This window comes from Chlorocebus sabaeus, chromosome 5, assembly GCF_047675955.1.
Source record: "Chlorocebus sabaeus isolate Y175 chromosome 5, mChlSab1.0.hap1, whole genome shotgun sequence".
Lineage (NCBI taxonomy): Eukaryota > Metazoa > Chordata > Mammalia > Primates > Cercopithecidae > Chlorocebus > Chlorocebus sabaeus.
Window position 1 is genome coordinate 65,134,941 of NC_132908.1, and position 16,143 is coordinate 65,151,083.

At 43.3% G+C, this 16,143-nt stretch overlaps 1 protein-coding gene across 4 annotated transcripts in view; it reads left to right on the forward strand.

Moving 5' to 3' along the window:
- NFATC3 (nuclear factor of activated T cells 3) overlaps window positions 1-16,143 on the forward strand; it is a 152,693-nt gene that overhangs the window by 114,699 nt on the left and 21,851 nt on the right. The window lies entirely within an intron of this gene.

A 16,143-nucleotide genomic window follows, 5' to 3' on the forward strand; every position in this document is an offset into this window, starting at 1 on the left:
CCCGGGAGGTGGAGGTTGTAGGGAGCCAAGATCACACTATTGCACTCCAGCCTGGGCAACACAGCAAGACTCCATCTCGAGGGGGAAAAAAAATTATATATTTATAACTTTGAGGATAGATATGAAAATCCATGCCTTAGCATCTGCTTTGCCACTAATACCTGTTGCTGAATATAGCATCTTTTCTTCCAGAATATATAGTGAGATCACAGTGTCTAGAGAATGGAATTCAAGGTCATTAGTTCCATAAATATTACTGAATCCTGTCCTTTTGCAAGATGAAGCTAGATGCTGGGAATATGAAGGATGTATTAAGATAGAGATCTCGGCCGGGTGCAGTGATTCACACCTGTAATCCCAGCACTTTGGAAGGCTGAGGCGGGTGAATCACTTGAGCCCAGAACTGCAAGACCAGCCTGGGCAACATGGCAGAACCCCATGTCTACAAAACAAAATACAAAAAATTAACCAGGCATAGTGGTGTGGGCCTGTAGTCCTAGCTAACCAGGAGGCTAAGGTGGGAGGATCACCTGAGCTGAAGAGGTTGAGGCTGCAGTGAGCTGTGATCATGCCACTGCACTCCAGCTTGGGTGACAGAGTGAGACCCTGCCTCAAATGAAAAAAAATATCAGCAGAGATATGTAACAGATTTCACAGGAAGGATTCAGCAAGTCTTCTGTGAGTAGGGGACATTTGAGCCAAGTTTTGGAGGATGAGTACAGTTGACTTTCTGTATGCATGGGTTCCGCACCTTGGATTCAACCATCTGTGGATTGAAAATATCTGGGGGAAGAAAATGGATGGTTGCATCTATATTGAACATGTACATACAGACTTTTTTTTTTCTTGTCATTATTCCCTAAATAATATAATATTACAACTGTTCCCATAGCGTTTACATTGTACTTGGTATTATAAATAATGTAGATATGATTTAAAGGGGGGATGTGAGTAGATTACATGCAAATGGTACGCTGTTTTATATAAGGGACTTGCGCATTCATGGATTTTGGTACGGGGGGGTTGTAAAACCAGTCTCCATGGACATAGTCATTTCTCAGTGTACTCAGGGAATTGGTTTTAGGACTGCCTGTGTACAACCAAATCATGCATGCTCAAGTTCCACGGTCACCCTGTGGAACCCACATGCAAGAAAAGCAGCTGTGGTCTCAGTGCTTTGGGAGGCCAAGATAGGAGGATTACTTGAGACTAGGAGTTTGAGACCAGCCTGGGCAACATAATGAGACCTCATCTCTACCAGAAAAAAAAACACAAAAATTAGCTGGGTATGGTGGTGTGTGCCTGTAGTCCTAGCTACTAGGAAGACTGAAGTGGGAGGATTGCTTGAGCCCAGGAGTTTGAGGCTGCAGTGAACTGATCGCATACTATTGCACTCCAGCCTGGGTAGCAAAGTGAGACCCTGTCTCTAAAAAAATTAAAAAGCCTTCCACATATGCAGATTTCACATTTGAGAATATTCTTTTTTAGATCCATGTTTGGTTGAAAAAAGCTGTGTATAAGTGGACCCAGGCAGCTCAAAGCTTTGTTGTTCAAGGGTCACCTGAGTATGTTTTCAGTAAATGAAGATCAGAGGCAAGTCAGATAATATAGCAGAAATAGAGAAGGAGGATGTGTTTGTCAGGGAAGGATATGTCTGTGGTGGGGTGAAGTATGGGGATGGAGTTGGGGGATGGGGTGATTGGTACAGTGCAGGATGGTTTTAAAGCCATGAGGGGACATGTCAGGTCATTTGTGTGTAAACAGAAGGTATATGTGTAAACTAGAGCAACACCTAAAATTTGCATAGCATTCTTCTATTTATTATCTAATCTTATCATTCCTCAAACTCTGAGGTAGATAGTGACATTTACAGAGTTGGACTTTTGAAAGATCACACAACTAGTAAGCAGCAGAACTGAGACTGGATCAATCCAGTCTTTTTCTTGTGGCACTACAGCTGCCTCCCAGAAATAGCAGGCCATGGTGGTTAGAATAGAACTCTGTACTAAACGGAATCCTTCAAGGTTTTTCTAATTCCTGGAGAATATTCTCCAGAAACGCATGTGCACAATTTCACTGCATTAACCCACGTTCACAACTGCATCTAATCTGCCACACTGTGTTTGGCGTACTTGAGGGCTCTGCTATTTAAGCTTTTTGCTGTTCTTTGTGCATAGCTGGCATAAGTGTCACTCCCTACGAAATGATGAAACCAAAACATGGAGAGCAGGCTGCTACTTTTATGCAAAACAGATTTGAAATAAAGGCTTATGCAAATATTGGCTTTAAAATTGTTACCTGTTTCTTCTTTTAGCAGTTTTAGACTAACTCTTCACATTGCTTTTCACCCTGAAACAAGGAGTGAGACCTTGAGTCACTCATTTGTGATATAACTGAAGATAGGAGATATATTGAGTGGGTCTTTAAGGGCATTTCAGCTTATTTTCTTTACCAATGAAGATATTTTTTCCTTCTAAAAAGAGCCCAAAGCTAGAACCTGCTCTTTCTAATTTACCACAAGTTGAGAGATTTGGGGGTGGAAGGTAGGATAGGCAACAAATCAGATTTCTAGAAAGGTTTTGGGAAAATGTATTTCATTATTTGAATATAGTAAGATTTGTTACAAAAGCAGAAGCTCTGGAAAGGTGGGGTCTGTGAGGGCAGCTGTAAAAGCAATTTTATTTTTGCCCCCTTTATTATGGTAGAGCATACAAGCAAGAAAGGGGCCAGGTGCCGTGGCTCACACCTGTAATCCCAGCACTTTGGGAGGCCGAGGTGAGTGGATCACCCAAGGTCAGGAGTTCCAGCCCGGTCAATATGGTGAAACCCTGTCTCTACTAAAAATACAAAAAAATAAAAAATTAGCTGGCGTGGTGGTGGGCGCCTGTAGTCCCAGCTACTCGGAAGGCTGAGACAAGAGAATTGCTTGAACCTGGGAGGTGGAGGTTGCAGTGAGCTGAGATCACGCCATTGTACTCCAGCCTGGGCGACAAGAACAAAACTCTGTCTCAAAAAAAAAGCCAGAAATGTTCCTAGATTGTAGACCCCCAGGGACTAGCTATCACATTCGCTCATTGCCACCCCTCAGGGGACTTGATAGAAGCTCAGTGCTGCCAAGCAGTAATTACAGAGGGGGAAGAGCTGGACACAATGGTGTGCACCTATAGTCCCGGCCACTTGGGAATGTGAGATGGAAGGATCACTTGGGCTCAGGAGTTTGAGTCCAATCTTGCCAATACCATGAGACCCTGTCTCTAAAATTAAAAAAAAATAAGGACAGAAAAAACTGAAATACGCTCTTTTTATTTTTTTGTGATGGTAGTCTCACCCTGTCACCTGGGCTGAAGCGTAGTAGTGCAGTCTTGGCTCACTGCAGCCTCGATTTCCTTGGCTAAACGGATCAATCCTCCCACTTCAGCCTCCTGAGTAGCTGGGACTACAGGCATGTGCCACCACACCTGACCAATTTTTGTTTAAATGCACTCTGAACACCTTAGATTATTGGCTGTATAATTTTTGCAAATTGAATTTTTGATGCTTAATTTAAGCTCCAGAATGAATTTATCTTTATTTTTATTTTTATTTTTTGAGACGGAGTCTCTATCACCCAGGCTGAATTGCAGCGGTGTAATCACCGCTCACTGCAACCTCCACCTCCCAGGTTCAAGAGATTCTCCTTCAGCCCCCCGAGTAGCTGGGACTACAGGCATGCGCTACTACACCTGGCTAATTTTTGTATATTTTAGTAGAGATGGGGTTTCGCCATGTTGGCCAGGCTGGTCTCAAACTCCTGACCTCAGGTGATCTGCCTGTCTCAGCCTCCCAAAGTGCTGAGATTACAGGCAAGAGCCACCATGCCCAGCCTAAAATGAATTTTTAATATTTTTAATTTGACTCATTTATTATGATATTTGGATTTGCCTTTGAAGATAGAATTTCTAGGCCGGGCGCGGTGGCTCAAGCCTGTAATCCCAGCACTTTGGGAGGCCGAGACGGGCGGATCACGAGGTCAGGAGATCGAGACCATCCTGGCTAACACGGCGAAACCCCGTCTCTACTAAAAAATACAAAAAACTAGCCAGGCGAGGTGGCGGGCGCCTGTAGTCCCAGCTACTCGGGAGGCTGAGGCAGGAGAAAGGCGTAAATCCGGGAGGCGGAGCTTGCAGTGAGCTGAGATCCGGCCACTGCACTCCAGCCCGGGCGACAGAGCCAGACTCCGTCTCAAAAAAAAAAAAAAAAAAAAAAAAAGAATTTCTAGATGCTTAGAAAATCCTAAAGTTCTGCAGTCTTTTAATGTAAATTCAAATTAGCTGGGTGTGGTGGTAGGCGCTTGTAATCCCAGCTATTTGGGAGGCTGAGGCAGGGAGAATTGCTTGAACCCAAGAGGTGAAGGTTGCAGTGAGCGGATATCGCACCACTACACTCCAGCCTGGGTGACAGAGTGAGAGACTCCATCTCAAAAAAGGAAAAAACAACCTTTTAACATAAATCCATAAAATAAAAATTGAAATGGCTGGGCACAGTGGCTCACACCTGTATCCCAGCACTTTGGGAGGCTGAGGCGGGCAGATCACCTGAGGTCAGGAGTTCTCGACCAGCCTGACCAACATGGAGAAACCCTGTCTCTACCAAAAACACAAAATTAGCCTGGTGTGGTGGCACATGCCTGTAATCCCAGCTACTTGGGAGGCTGAGGCGGGAGAATCGCTTGAACCTGGGAGGCAGAGGTTGCAGTGAGCCGAGATTGTGCCATTGCACTCCAGCCTAGGCAACAAGAGTGAAACTCCATCTCAAAGAAAAAAAAAAAAAAGAAAAAAATTATCATAGGCCTTGAACTCTATAGCACTGGAATATCTCCTTTTTAAATTTTTTTTTTTTTTTTTTTTTTGTAGGGATGAAGTCTTGCTATACTGCCCAGGCTGGTCTAGAACTTATGGCCTCAAGTAATTCTCCCACCTTGGCCTCTCAAAGTTCTGGGAGCCATCATATCTGGCCAAATGTCCCCTTTCTGGTTAGGTTTATTTTATTTTACTTTATTTCATTTTATTATTCTTGAAGATGGCATCTCACTCTGTCACCCAGGCTGGAATGCAGTGCTGTGAACACAGCTCACTGCATCCTCAACCTCCTGGGCTGAGCAATCCTCCTGCTTCAGCCTCCTGAGCAACTGGGACCACAGGCACATGCCACCATGCCCTGCTAATACTTAACTTGAAAAGTCATAGAGCCAGGCATGGTGGTGTGTGCCTGTCATCCCAGCTACTAAGGAAGGCTAAGGCAGGAAGATCACTTGCGCCTAGTTTGAGGCTAGCCTGGAGAACATAGCAAGACCCTGTCTCTAAATATTGTAAGTGAGTCATAGAACATACCAGAAAAGATTGAAAGGGACTAAAGTGAACTTTGTAGTTAGCCCAAGCTCAGTTTTTTAAAACTTTTTCATATTATGTTAAGTCCAAAGTAATTTCCACTCTACAACCAGAGGGCACAGTAATTTAAAAACTTTTTTGCTATACTACTTAAAGATACTTATCCTAATAACTTTTGTTAATTCTGTTTTATATTCAAATTTATATATCCTCCTTTAACCAAATCAAAGATTAAAACACACTTTCTTTAATTTTTCAAGTTTTTAAGTAAGGTGGAATCTCTTAGGAATCATTCATGTATTAGTTGACTGTTACTTTTAGAAATGTGGACGTTAACATCAATTTTTTATTATAAATTCAGTGACATTTACTAGAGAAGAGAGTAGTGTAACTCAGCTCAGAATTTCAAGAGTTATAATCTGTGCATGGTGGCTCTTGCTTGGATTCCCACCACTTTGGGAGGCCCAGGCAGGCAGATCACTTGAGCCCAGGAGTTTGAGAACAGCCTGGACAACATGGCAAAACCCTGTCTGGAAAAATTACAAAAATTACCTCGGCATGGTAACATGTGCCTGTAGTCCCAGCTACTTGGGAGGCTGAACTGGGAAGATTGCTTGAGCTCAGGAGGTCAAGGCTGCAGTGAGCGGTGATCATGCTACTACACTCCAGCCCAGGTGACAGAATGAGACCCTGTCTCAAAAATAGTTATAGAGCTGGAAAATATTCTAATATAGCTCTCATTTTATGGATAAAGCATCTGAATTTTACACAGAGCCTAAGGTATTCATCCAGGGTAACACACTTGAATTATGGCAGAATAAAGACTAAAACCTGTTTCCTGACTCTAGGAGTTTTTCCATTATGTGTAATCAAGTTTCTAGTCAGTGTGTTGAGGTTTTAGAATGGGTGTCAAACAAGGAATACATGAAAGAGAATGCCATTTTCTCCATAGAGCCTTGATTGTGAGAGGGACCAGGGTAATCTTAAGATTATAGATTCTGGCTGGGTGCAGTGGCTCATGCCTTGTAATCCCAGCACTTCGTGTGGCCAAGGTGGGAGGATCGCTTGAGCCCAGGAGTTCTAGACCAGCCTGGGCAATATACCCTGTCTCCAATAAAAATTTAAAAATTAGCTGAGCATAGTCGGGCATGGTGGCTCACACCTGTAATCCCAGCACTATGGGAGGCCAAGGCAGGCAGATCACCTGAGGTCAGGAGATCGAGACTATCCTGGCCAACATGATGACACCCCGTCTCTACTAAAATACAAAAAAACTAGCCAGGCATGGTGGTGCGTGCCTGTAGTCCCAGCTACTCAGGAGGCTGAGGCAGGGGAATCGCTTGAACCCAGGAGGTGGAGATTGCAGTGAGCCAAGATCACGCCATTGCACTCCAGCCTGAAGACAGAGCGAGACTCCGTCTCAAAAGGAAAAAAACAATTAGCTGATCATGGTGATGTGTGCCTATAGTCCCAGCTATTCAGGAGACTGAAGTGGGAGGATTGCTTGAACCCAGGAGGCGGAGGTTACAGTGAGCCGAGATGGCGCCACTGCACTCCAGCCTGGGCAACAGAGCAAGACCCTGTTAAAAAAAGAAAAAAAAAAAAGTATTATGGATTTTCAGTAGTAGATGAAGTGTTAGATGAACCAAAGGCTAAAGTTTATAATTATCCTTGTTCAGTTTCATTGAGATGATTTTGGTGCCTCATATCAACTTTCCAAGCTCAGAAGAATCCCAGAAGCATTTCTCAGTCTCAGGCTTCCTGGGGCAAGGCAGATAATCCTTTGGCGGTTACAACAGCAGCACAGTACTGACGTTTCACCAAGTGGTGGTCTCTTTCAAGTAGTCCCCCTGGAAGGCTGTAATATAAACTTAATCAAACAATTAAGGCATAGTTCATGACTATTTTGCTTCTTGCCTTTATATTTTCTTCACTACCTCCATATATCATGGTACCTCCTTGAAAAGCATGTTCTATGGCTATCCAATTATCACTGAATTTTACTCATATTTACAATTTGTATGCCTGGAAATGTAATTTTCTGTAAACATTTATGTTCATTATGGTTTTTATGCTGCAGTTTTTGGACCAGACAATAAACATTAAAACACTTGATTTTATAATAGATATGGAAACTGTCAAGCTGTTTTTCATTTATTTATTTTTTGAGATGGAGTTTCCCTTGTCACCTGGGCTGGAGTGCAGTGGCGTGATATCAGCTCATTGCAACCTCTGCCTCCCAGGTTCAAGCAATTCTCATGCCTCAGCCTCCCGAGTAGCTGGGGTTACAGGTGCCCGCTGCCATGCCCAGCTAATTTTTGTGTTTTTAGTAGAGACAGAGTTCAGTCATGTTGGCCAGGCTGGTCTCGAACTCCTGACCTCAAGCGATCTGCCTACCTTAACCTCCTAAAGTGCTGGGATTACAGGCATGAGCCAATGCACCTGGCCTTTTTAAAATTTGTTTTGAGACAGGGTCTCACTCTGTTGCACAGGCTGGAGTGCAGTGGCGCAATCATGGCTTACTGCAGCCTTGACCTCCCGGGACTCAGGTGATCCTCCCACTTTAGCTCCCCAAGTAGCAGGGACTACAGGCACACACCACCATGCGTGGCTCATTTTTGTTTTTTTTTTTGTTTGTTTTTGTTTTTTTTGGTAGAGATAGGGTTTCGCCATGTTGCCGAGGCTGGTCTCAAACTCCTGGGCTCAAGTGATCTGCCCTCCTTGGCCTTCCAAAGTGCTGGGATTATAGGCGTGAGCTACTGTGCCCGTTTGTCAAGCTGTTTTAAACATTTTAATTAAGATTTGATTCAGTGTGGTAGGTGATACTGGTTTTTGGTTTTTTTTTTTTTAAAGAAAGATTATAGCGACCACACACAGTGGCTCATGCCTGTAATCCCAGCACTTTGGGAGGCAGAGGTGGGTGGATCACATGAGGTCAGGAGTTCGAGTCCAGCCTGGCCAACATGGCAAAACCCCATCTCTACCAAAAATACAAAAAAATAAAATAAAAAATAAAAACTGAGCGTAATGGTGTATGCCTGTAGTCCCAGCTACTTGGGAGACTGGGATAGGAGAATCACTTGAACCTGGGAGGTGGAGGTTGCAGTGAGCTGAGATGGCACCACTGCACTCCAGCCTGGGCAACAGAACGAGACTCCATCTCAAAAAAAAAAAAAAATTATAGTATTGTGAAACTAGACTGTCTTAGACGTTTAAATACAGGCCCATTTAATTTATGATTGAGTTAACCGAATCCTGTTACAACTTTCCATTAAAGTCCCTCAGTTCCCACTTGTCCTCCTTGTTCACAGACTAACAGAGCCACAGCTGCAGCTCTTCAGCAGAGAAGAGGATGCATGTTAAATATAGCCTGACCTGCTGCTGTGGTGAAAACTGACACTGCCACTTGCAGGCTCTGTTCAGTAACATGCTGATCCTGAATGTAGGGCATTTGGTAATTGAGCAGTAAACAGGGACTCTAGTCATGACCTCAGCTGCTTCAGTTCTGTATGTAAAAGACAAGCAGAAGAGCCTGCTTTCAAAAAGCAGGTGCTTTTTAAAATCAAGGGAATGATAAACACAACATTCAGGTGGTTACTTGGATGTGGGAAGCAGGAGACTGGTATGGAGGAGGAACAGAGAGGTTAATATTGTCAGTGTTCTCTTGCACCTGTTGGTTAGTGGTTTCACTGGTGCCTATTTTATTAAAATAAATAAAACAAGGCCAGGCGTGGTGGCTCAAGCCTGTAATCCCAGCACTTTGGGAGGCCGAGGTGGGTAGATCGCCTGAGGTCAGGAGTTGGAGACCAGCCTGGCCAACATAGTGAAACCCCGTCTCTACTAAAAATACAAAAAATTAGCTGGGCGTGGTGGTAGGCCCCTGTAATCCCAGCTACTCTGGAGCCTGAGGCAGGAGAATCGCTTGAACCCGGGAGGTGGAGGTTGCAGTGAGCCGAGATCATGCCATTGCACTCCAGCCTGGGCAACAGGAGCAAAACTCTGTCTCGAAATAAATAATAAAACTTAAATAAATTAATTAATTAAATTAAAAGCCATGCACAGCCAGTGGTGAGAGTGTGTCATCTAGGAGGTGTAATCACTATGGGCACAGGAGTGGAGCGAGGTAGATAATGCTGAAATTTCTCTATTAACTTGGACACTAGATAACTCACGAATTCTCCTTCGGGAAGCATGCATGTACTATACAGCCTCAAACATATTTAGAATGATTGATTCCAGAAGCTGAAAGGTCTTGTAAATAATGCCCATGTAGACTTTAAATCGTGGCTTATGCGAGATGGATCACAATGGGAATTTAAGACCTTAGACACAATCACCCTGGGACATACAATAAGAAAAATTGAGTTTTAGGCCTAATGAAGAAAGAACAACAAACATTTGAGAAGATTTTTTACATTTTATATCAAATGTGTCTGTGTACTTCCATGAACATAAATAAGTTGACCTTTTTTTTTTTTTAATGAATGTATTATTTCTGAACAAAAAATTTATTTTAATCGACCTACATTAAGATTTATACATGGCCAGGTACTGTGGCTCATGCCTGTAATCCTAGCACTTTGGGAGGCCAAAGCGGGCAGATTGCTTGAGCTCAGGAGTTTGAGACCAGCCTGGGCAACATGGTGAAACCCTGTCTCTATAAAAAATACAAAAATTAGGCCAGGTGTGGTGGCGTGTACCTATAGTTCCAGCTACTCGAGAGGCTGAGGTGGGAGGATCACTGAAGCCTGGAAGGCAGAGGTTGAAATTAGCAAAGATCATGCCACTGCACTTCAGCCTGAGCGACAGATGAGACCCTGTCTCAAAATAAATAAATAAAATGCAGTTTAAAAATATAAATTTATGCATAAGCTAGGAAAAGTCCAAGAGAGGCTACCACTAAAGCAGCATATCAGAAGTCTTCAAACTAAGTTCCCCTCAAAATGTACATTTAAAAATAGTTGATGGCTGGGTGCGGTGGCTTATGCCTGTAATCCCAGCACTTTGACAGGCCGAGATGGGAGGATCATTTCACATCAGGAGTTCAAGACCAGCCTGTCCAATGTGGTGAAACCTCATCTCTACTAAAATAGTAAAACTTGGGCCAGGCGCAATGGCTCATGGCTGTAATCCCAGCGCTTTGGGAGGCTGAGGCGGGCGGATCACTGGAGGCCAGGAGTTCGAGACCAGCCTAGCCAACATGGTGAAACCCCGTCTCTACTAAAAATACAAAAATAAGGCTGGGCGCGGTGGCTCACGCCTGTAATCCCAGCACTTTGGGAGGCCGAGGCGGGCGGATCACAAGGTCAGGAGATCGAGACCATGGTGAAACCCCGTCTCTACTAAAAAATAGAAAAAAAATTAGCCGGGCGCAGTGGCGGGTGCCTGTAGTCCCAGCTACTTGGGAGGCTGAGGCAGGAGAATGGCGTGAACCCGGGAGGCGGAGCTTGCAGTGAGCCGAGATTGCGCCACTGCACTCCAGCCTGGGCGACAGAGCGAGACTCCGTCTAAAAAAAAAAAATAATAATAAGCCGGGTGTGGTGGCATACACCTGTAATCTAAGCTACTTGGGAGACTGAGGCAGGAGAATCACTTGAACCTGTGAGGCAGAGGTTGCAGTGAGGTGAGATGGTGTCACTGCACTCCAGCCTAGGCAACAGAGCAAGACTCCGTCTCAGAAAAAAAGAAAATAGTAAAAATTAGCTAGGCATGGTGGTGAACGCCTGTAATTTCAGCTACTCATGAGGCTGAGGCAGGAGAATCACTTGAACCTGGGTGGCGGTGGTTGCAGTGATGCCACTGCACTCCAGCCTGGGCAACACAGTGATACTCTGTCTCAAAAATACAAGAAAAGGTAATAAATTATGGTTACAGTTTCTTGATAAACTCATATTTTTTGAACACTTTGCTAGTAGCTCATTTTTTCCAACAATGTGTGAAATGTGAATTATTAATCTTAATTTTGCATAGATGTGGCTCAGAGACCTTACGCACATCCCAGTGTTATATGGCCACAAATAATTGGAGCAGGCATTTGAATCCAGATCTGTCTGAAATGTAGATTTTCTCACGTGTTTTTAGTGGCTTCTAAAATAGCTATAATTGATTACTTATATAATCTTGCTTCTGTAAAGATAATAGCATTGTAACTTTCTAATGTGCTGCCATGTGTAAGATAGCAAAACCTGTCTTAAAGATGTATTCTATTTTAAAATTGATATCCTTTTTTCGAGTTCCTTCGAAGATAGATTATTCACAGGCACAAAAAATTTTTTTAATGAGAGATAAATTGTTTAATTTTAGGTTCAGCAGTTAAACAAGCTTTTTGTGGTTTGGTGGCAGTTTTCTGCCTTGGCATTACAAGGTTTCCTCTTGCCAACAATCATAGCATTTGATAGACTTAGATAAATGTGCGCAAACAGCTTTTCTGTGCTTGAAGATGCCTGGCTCTGTTTTTTTTGTTGTTTTTTTTAAGACATTTCTAAAGCCTATGGTTAGCCTCTCTATCTGGGCAAGAGAAAAAGTGTGAAAGTCTAATTTATGCTGGAAAATAGGGTAGAGTTGAGAGTGATGGTTACAAGCATTTTAACTTTACATCTACAAGAATGTGGTACAGATTAAGTTCTTGATAATCATGTTGTATATTTAAAAACATCTATAGATGATTTTATGTAAAATGGAAATTTTAACATTTTATTTGTGTTTATTTCTTTGGTGAGGTAGCAGAGACAGGAGTTTGCTGTGTTGATCAGGCTGGAGTGCAATGTGACAATCATGGCTCACTGCAGCCTCGATCTCCCAGGCTCCAGCAATTCTTCCACCTCAGCCTCCCTAGTAGCTGGGACTACAGGTGCCTACCACCACGTCCAGCTAATTTTTAGATTTTTTTGTAGAGGCGGGCTCTCACTATGTTGCTCAGGTTGGTCTCGGCCTCCCAAAGTGCTAGGATTACAGGCGTGAGCCACCATGCCTGGCCTGTGTTTCTTAATATAATAATTTTTTTGAACAAGTAATACATTCATATGGTTCAAAATGCTAAAATTACAAATTATACATAGTAAAAAAAGAAATCTGTCTTCTAGGTAGATACTCCGTTGTCCTCTGTAGGGAGAATTGGAGTTTACTAGTTTCTTGGTTGTCATTCTGTGCATTTATAAACAGTTGCATATTTTTTTCCTTATTTTTACTAGCATATTATGTATACTAGTTTATACTTTGCATTTCCCATGTAATATAGAATCTTGGGAGATTTTTCTATACTGTAACATAAAAGAGCTTCCTTGAAAGATATTCTTAAAATAGAATATTCCATTAAATATTCCATAAAATACTGCTGTGAATATTTGTACCACTGTTATTTATTTATTTATTTATTTATTTATTTATTTATTTAGAGATGAATTCTCGCTCTGCTGCCCAGGCTGGAGTACAGTGGCACCATATCTGCTCACTGCAACCCCCACCTCCCAAATCTATGATCTCTGTTCATATTTGCTTACTTTTCTATTAGATTGTTGATCCATCCTCTTACTGATTTATAGAAACCCTTTGTTAGGTTCATTAGCTCATTGAGGTATGAGTTAAATATACCCAGATTTATAAATTTTAAAAGAGGAATTTACAAAAGTCCTCCAAGTCTTGCTTTGAGTTAATGGTTAGAGCTGTGAAAACCTAATTAAGTCATTTCACACAATGTTCTCTCATGAGAAAAGCCAAAGTTTGTTTAAAATTTACCATTTTAATCATTTTAAGTATATAGTTAAGTGGCATTAAGTACATTCACAATATTGTATAACCACCACCACTATCTGTTTCCAGAACTTTTTCATCACCCAAACATTACAACTCTATAACCATTAGGTAATAACTACTCATTTCCTTCCTGACTCCCAGCCCCTGGTAACCACTACTCTGCTTTCTGTCTCTATGATTTCCCTACTCTAGATACTTCATATAAGTGGGATTACACAATATTTTTCCTTTCTTCTGTGGCTTATTTCACTTAGCATAATGTTTTCAAGGCTCATCCATATTGTAAGCATATGGAGGAATAATCTATTAGAATATTTTTATATAGCATATTATCTACATATAATATTCCGTATGGAGGAATAATATTCAATTGTGTGTGTACACCACATTTTACTTATCCACTCATCTGGCGAAAAATAATTTGGGGCTAGGCACAGTAGCTCACGTCTCTAATCCCAGCATGTTGGGAAGCTGAGGTGGGTGGATTGCCTGAGCCCAGGAGTTCAGGACCAGCCTGGGCAACATGGTGAGACCCCATGTCTTTTTTTTTTTTTTTTTTTTTGAGACGGAGTCTCGCTCTGTCGCCCAGCATGGAGTGCAGTGGCCGGATCTCAGCTCACTGCAAGCTCCGCCTCCCGGGTTCACGCCATTCTCCTGCCTCAGCCTCCCGAGTAGCTGGGACTACAGGCGCCGCCACCTCGCCCAGCTAGTTTTTTTTTTTGTATTTTTTAGTAGAGATGGGGTTTCACCGTGTTAGCCAGGATAGTCTCGATCTCCTGACCTTGTGATCCACCCGTCTCGGCCTCCCAAAGTGCTGGGATTACAGGCTTGAGCCACCGCGCCCGGCCGAGACCCCATGTCTATAAAAAATTTAAAAATTAGCTAAATGTGGTCCTGTGCACCTGTAGTTCCAGCTACTCAGGAGGCTGAGATGAGAGGATCACCATGAGCTTAGGAGACGGAGGTTGCAGTGAGCTGAGATTGCACCATGCACTCCAACCTGGGCAACAGAGACCCTGTCTCAAAAAAACAGTTGATGAACACACACATATTTAAAAAAAAAAAAAAAAAAAAGATGGACGGGGCTTGGTGGCTTATGTCTGTAATCCCAGCGCTTGGGAGGCTGAGGCAGGTGGATCACCTGAGGTCAGGAGTTTGAGACCAGCCTGACCAACATGGTGAAACCCCATCTCTACTAAAAATATAAAAATTAGTTGGGCATGGTGATAGGCGCCTGTAATCTCAGCTACTCGGTAGACTGAGGCAGGAGAATTGCTTGAGCCCAGGAGGCAAAGGTTGCAGTGAGCTGAGAGCACGCCATTGCATTCCAGCCTGGGCAACAAGAGCAAGACTCTGTCTCAATAAAAAAGATAATTTGTGGTGTTTCTCTCCCTTGGCTGTTGTGAATAATGCTGCCGTGAACACTGGCATACATACTGTTTGAGTCCCTCTTTCCAGTACTTTTGGGTGTTTACATAAGAGTGGAATTGCTGAGTCCTATGGTAATTCTGTGTTCGGCTTTCTTTTTGAGATGGAGTCTCGCTGTGTCACCCAGGCTGGAGTGCGGTGGTACGATCTGGGCTCACTGAAGTCTCTGCCTCCTGGGTTCAAGCGATTCTCATGCCTCAGCCTCCTGAGTAGCTGGGATTACAGGCGTATGCCATCAAGCCCAGCTAATTTTGTATTTTTAGTAAAAACGGGGTTTCACCATGTTGGCCAGGCTGGTCTCAATCTTCTGACCTCAGGTCACCCGCCCTCCTCAGCCTCCCAAAGCGCTGGGATTACAGGCGTGAGCCACCGAGCCCAGCCTCCATGTTCAACTTTTTGAGGAACCACTGAATTTTTTTTTATCCTACAGCAGCCACACCATTTTACATTTACAATGTATAAGGCTTTCAGTTTCTTTATACCCCTGTCAACACGTTATTTTCCATTTTTAAAATAATAGCCATTCTACTGGGTATTAAGTGATATCTCATTATAATTTTGATTTGCATTTCTCTACCGACTAGTGATGTTGAGCATCTTTTCATGTGCCTGTTGTCCATTTGTATATTTGCTTGTCTATCCAAATCCTTTATTCTTTTTTTTTTTTTGAGACAGAGTCTGGTTCTGTCACCCAGGCTGGAGTATAGTGGTGTGATCTCGGCTCACTGCAGCCTCCACCTCCCGAGTTCAAGCGATTCTCCTGTCTCAGCCTCCCAAGTAGCTGGGATTATAGGAGCACACCACCATGCCTGGCTAATTTTTTGTATCTTTATTAGCGATGGGGTTTCGCCATGTTGTCCAGGCTGGTCTCGAACTCCTGACCTCAGGTGAGCCACCCGCCTCAGCCTCCCAAAGTGCAGGGATTTACAGGCATGAGTCACCACGCCCGGCTTAGTTTTCAATGTAGAAATCTTATACCTTTTTGATTAATTCCTAAGTATTTTATTATTTTTGATGCTACTGTAAATATAATTGTTTTTCTTTTTTTTTTTTTTTTGGAGACGGAGTCTCGCTATGTCGCCCAGGCTGGAGTGCAGTGGCCGGATCTCAGCTCACTACAAGCTCCGCCTCCCGGGTCTACGCCATTCTCCTGCCTCAGCCTCCTGAGTAGCTGGGACTACAGGTGCCCGCCACCTTGCCCGGCTAGTTTTTTGTATTTTTTAGTCGGTAAGGCGTGGGGGCTCACACTTGTAATCCCAGTACTTTGGGAGGCCGAGGCAGGCGGATCACCTGAGGTCAGGAGTTCAAGACCAGCCTGGCTAACATGGGCCCGCCTGACCAACATGGGGAAACCCTGTCTCTACTACAAATACAAAAATTAGCTGGGCGTGGTGGCATATGCTTGTAATCCCAACCTATTCGGGGGGCTGAGGCAGGAGAATCGCTTGAACCCGGAGGCGGAGATTGCAGTGAACCGAGATCATGGCACTGTACTCCAGCCTGAGACTCCATCTCAAAAACAGACAAACGAAAAAAAAAAAACCCAAAAACAAGACTTGTTTTCTTGGACCTTTTATTCCAAGTATATAGAAGTACA